Here is a 5,890-nt window from a genome sequence, read left to right as displayed (position 1 = left end):
ACACACACACACATATATATATGTATATATATATATGGGGGGGTCTGAATATACTGAATAAGGACTCGTGAACCAGCAGGGCCATAAGGGGCAATCATCTTGATTGTAAGGGAAGTGGCACTCCTGTGCCCCCCCGCCAGCTGGATCTATCCACTACTTCTACTGTAAGGAAGATCCACTCACTTTAATCTTTCCTATAAGGCAACTCTTCTTATTTTATGACCCTTATGCTATTAAAGTACTGGAGGACCATGGGGTCTTTCCATTTCTGGCCTTATAACTATGACCCTCTATAAACTTTTACTATAATTCTACTCTTTCCCCTTCAATATACCCTATTCTTCCTATGGTTTAAATTTGAAAAAAGGCTAGTTCAGAAGCCTTAAGGTAGCAGCCCTACCACTAACTATCCATCGTCAGGCTAGTCAAATGACATGGAGAATATAATTCTACTTTTTAGCTGACAGAAAAAAATGTAATTGGAATGAATCTATGGAAAACGACCCCGGAATGGAAAAGGTAACACGAAAATGGAAATGACAAAATATAATACACATAGCAAACTGGAATGTAAGAGGAACAGTATAAAGAAATAGAATTAGACCAATTATTAAATGAAAGAAATTTTAAAATAGCAGTAATCACTGAAACAAAAAAGAAATTAAAAGGAACCATGTGAACCATGATATACAGTGGAGTTGACAAACAATTAAAACATTATATATTATGGAATGAAAGAATAATAGAAGCTAGAATAAAAATGATTGCGGTTATTTAACAATAATAGGTTTATATGTCCCAGAAGAAGGAAGAGAACAGGATAATATTGAATTTTATAATCAGCTATAATATATATATATATATATATATATATATATATATATATATAAAAAATAAAATAATTAAAAATGATTATGTAATTTTAGCAGGAGACTTAAATGTAAGAATTTGAAACACGAAAATTAATAATAATATAGAAATATATGGAGTACATACTCTAAACAGGAATGGTGAAAAATTGATTGACTTTGTAGTTTATAACCACCTAAAAATAATTAATTCTTTCTATAAACATAAAGACATACATAAATATACTTCGGAAGCAAGAGGATGGAAATCGATATTAGATTATTTTATTTAAATGAAAAGTTAGAGTTCACAGAGGATATGAAATAAGCAGTGACCACTTCCTCGTTAAAATAAAATTAAGATTACCACCTAAATGGCTATAAGTAACAAGAACAGAAGGAAAATTTAAAATGTTTGCTTATAAAACTAGACTATTAAATGACACAAATATACAATTGCTATATATGTCATTATATTTTATCTAGATATTGGCTTAACCAATATTTAAATAAAATAAAACAAAATTAAGAAATAGAATGGCTTAATATAAAAACGATACTAAATGTAGCAGCAAATGAAAGCTTAGGAAAGATCAAAAAATTCAATAAAAGGAAAAAACTGAAGGTATGGGATGATACAATCTAAGAAATAATCAAAATGAAAAAAAAAAAAAAAAACGAAGCCTATTATAAATGTTAAGTAGCAAACGATTAGAAGATGAAATAGAATATATAAAAGAATAAGAGCATAGCTAAAAGAGAAGTCAGAAAAAGAGAGAATCATGGAACAAATTTGTTTCTAATTTAGAACATGATTTATATAAAATAAGACCAAATATGTATAAAATTTTGAAACACCTAAATGCAGATACTAAAGAAAACATAAAATTAAACACCGATTTGAAATTGGAAGAATTTCTACACAGAATTATGGACAGATAAATATTTTTAAAAAGATAATATTGCATTTAATGAAAATGAAAAGGAAATAACTAAAGAAGAATTGGAAATCAGCCTGAAAGAAACAAGAAATGGAAAATCACCTGGAGAAGATAAGCTAGGTTCAGAACTATATAAATAAGCAGGATCAAGATTCAAAGAAAGACTCCTAAATATTTTTAAATAAAATTTCTACAACTGGTAACCCCCCAACAGAATGGAAAAAAGCAATTGTGATTCCTATCTTTAAAAAAGGTAATAGAGATGACCCTAAAAACTATAGAGGTATCAGTACACTAAATTCTTGTTACAAAATATATAGCAGAATCTTAAATAACAAACTAATGAAATATTCCAAAAACTTTATTTTAGAAGTACAGAATAGATTTAGAAAAGGACGATCATGTATAGACGCGGCCTTTTGCCTACAATTAATAATAGAGAAAAGAGAATACAATTTAGAAATGCGTATTGCATTTATTGATGTTGAAAAAGCATTTGACAAAGTTAAAAGAAACATTATTTAACATATTAAAAGAAAGACAAATACCAAATAATATCCTAAAAGCTATCACAAGTATATATGAAAATAATCAGATAAAAATAAGATCAGCAACTCTTTTTAATATTTACCTAAATGGAATAAAAATTTCCATCAAGGTATTAAACTTTCTCCTACTGTGAACTTAAACACTCCTTTTTGCCGACGATCAAATAATTACAAATTCTGAAGATAACTCACAGAAAGCTATTTTAGATCTAAATAAGATAGCCAAAGATTATATTATGATAATATCAACAGAAAAATCAAAAACTAGATAACAAGATCTTAGATAGATAACATGACCTTAGAACAGGTGAATTGATTTAACTACCTAGGATGTACGATCACATATGAAAATGAAAAAGATATAAACATAAAAATTGCAAAATATTTAAAAATAACAACAGGTGTAATTAACTCTATATTTAAACCAAACCTAGTTCAAAAACAAACCAGACTAAAAGTATACAATATATTAGCCCTATCAGTCTTAATGTATGGAACCGAAATCTGGACGATAAAACAAAAAGACAAACAAAGAAACAAAGATTAACAACAGCAGAAATGAAGTTTATGAGAAAAACTGCAAATTTTTTGATCGCAAAAGAAACTAAGAAATTATAAAAGAATTAAACCAAGAATCAGTAACAGAAAAAATTAAAAAATATAAACATAGATGGATGGAACACGTTCAAATAACGAAAACAGAAAGATTACCAAAACAAGCTTTGAAGTACAAGTCATTAGGAAAAAGAAAACCAGGACGTCCTCTTAAACGATTCAACGATGACTTCTAAGGCCGGAACAGGCAAGCTAGGCCTAAATCCTTGATTTGTATGATGATGATGATGATAATTTTTCATAAAATTAAAATGGTATTAAGTTTTCTGTTTTTAAAACTTGGGGAAGGAGCGAGTAGTAATTTATTATATGTTTGCTATATATCCCTGTAACGAAGGGGGGGGGGGAACTGGCAAATATCGTTATATAAATTATGAATTTATAAATTATGAATATAAATTAGCCCTAACATATCCAAGATGAGTCCTTTCGCTCCATTGAGGTCAGATATTAATAATAATATCCGATCACTCCACTTTTACATCCAAAACAGCGAAATTCCTAGAATCCTTAATATTTAATAGAGTACTTATTTTTGTTTAACAATTTTTCTCTCTCCACTGTATCATTCTACCAAAAGGAAACTCAGTTGGCTTCTTTATTTATAAATAGCTATAGAAAATTATTGGCTCAGTTGAATTTGTGTTAGGCAGCTGTCCGATGTGCAACAACTGAGACTACTATGCTCACTGCATCTTGTATGAACACTTTCGGTTCTGTGTTGGAATAATAAGTATATTAATGCTTTGCAAAAACCGACTTACACGAGCGCAGCATTTCTGTTTAAATATCGCAGAAGTACAACAAGCATGGATCATAAGGCAATAGGTAGTTTTCAATAGGCACTACACAGTTTTCTTTTGATTTATTAGGAGAATGGAATATACGAAATTAGTAATATATAGTAGTGTCGTGACGTTCTATTTTCATGTTGTGTTCTAATTTACCATCTAGTTTCAAGTCACTCTTATAAATAAAAGAACTAATTGCGAATTGATCACCGATCCAAAAGTAGGGAAATTTATAATTATACTGCGCCACCCTATTTTTAGATTAGTCTATATAAAATAGTAGGATCAATTCTTAATTAGGTTAGCAGTCTTCTCATTAGGCCGAATCATTTATTATTATTCTACTTGGGGCACCCGCAAGATTCGAATTTTTTATGAACGGTGCAATAAAAGGGAGTTCAGGCAAACACAATATTTAGATTAACAAAATAAAACATTTAATATATGATATATAACAAATACAAGAATTCTACCTTTAAATGAAACAATACAAATAACTTAATACATCTTGCTAAGTCACTCATTCCAATTCAATGTTCTAAACTTTAACATACAATTCACAGCTTCAAAATTACAAGTTTTCTTAACTCAAGTTAATAAAACAAAACTTCTCATTTGATCAGTCTACACACATCTATCAGTTGTACTTAATGTTTAAATTCACAGCAGGCACTAATCAAGGTAGACAATATTCCAAGCAATCTTATTTCGGACCTTGAACTTCGAAGATACGTTATAGTTAATGTTAGAATAAACAAACATGTATGACTACTCTTACCAGATACAATCTTCAATACATCAATTTATTGCGAGCACACTTATGAATTAACTTATTTCAGCTAGCGGAACACATTAAATAAAATTCTCCAACGCTTTAACTGAACTACTGTTAATCGCGCTTCACTACTCTAAACAAAACAGCAATAAGGTACTGATATCCTTCCTTGTTTACTTTTCTACAAGAAGTTAAGTTCATTATATTCTTCTCAGGGCAACACAGAATTAAGACGTAATCCAAGATTAACTGGAACTAACCAGAATTTCCTATTGAATGTCCAGTTCTTTATTTATCCGATTACGACATCAATTTTCCTCTCTAACCACAGCTGATTTCACTTGCAGCTGAGTATAAGATTCACTGCGTTTTTTTGCTCACTTCTAAATACTATGCTCTTGAATTTCTGCCCTAAAGAATTTATAATCTTTCTTTTACTTCTTTGCTTGTATCGTACCTTCCTTCGGGCTCCGCAAAACTCTTTTTTTTTCTTTTCTATAAAATTCTTATTGCCTCCCCTTTCTCCTTTCTGGTTCCAAGGACACGCACTCTTCGACTCGTGCTTGTTTATTTCATGCGTCTCCATGACAACAAATAAACGCAAACATTTCGCTAATGTAATACAATGCTCTACTACTAGATGAGTGATTACATAACGTTACATTTTTACAAATAAGAATAAATAGAATATTTGAGCTACTGCAACTTCTGTAACAGAAATAAATAGAGAATATTTACATTTCAATTAATACGCAGTTAAAATTATCAAGTACAAATTCTATAATATTAACATAGTAATAAATAAAATAACTTAATATCTGACACAGTATTTTCATTATTAATACATATATCTTTGATTAATTAATTTAATATTAGACAAAATTAAGGTAGTTATATGAATATTTAATTGTAAAATAAGTGATTTACATTAAATAATATTTACAAGTTTTGCCTATGTGATGGAAGATCATGTTGGATTCTGAAACAAATAATAATTACTTCAATCTCTATATAATCAGAATCCAACAGTAGGACACATCATACGAGCTTATAATTTTCCCCAAAAAAAGTATTTTCATTCAGTCATGAATTTTGTTTTCTCTTTATTTCTTTTTGCTGCTACGGCAAGCCTAAGCAGTTAGAACATTCAACGACGCTTGTTATTCCACACGGTCAAGGTTATTCGAACGGCCACATTAATACTGGAGGGAGGGCTAGAACACTGGAAGAGGAAGTACGCTATTGCTGGAAACTAAACGACTCGCACGCAACTCCACAAGTGTTTCGAAACCAAAACTGTCGATATTGACATTCAAATTTATATCAGCATTTGTATCTGTACAAGATGTAGTAAAGGAGCTACGTCGTGCAG

The sequence above is a fragment of the Typopeltis vanoorti genome, chromosome 10, assembly GCF_054136105.1.
Source record: "Typopeltis vanoorti isolate ZY-2024b chromosome 10, IOZ_Tvanoo_1.0, whole genome shotgun sequence".
Lineage (NCBI taxonomy): Eukaryota > Metazoa > Arthropoda > Arachnida > Uropygi > Thelyphonidae > Typopeltis > Typopeltis vanoorti.
Note: the sequence above shows the minus strand (reverse complement) of the source record.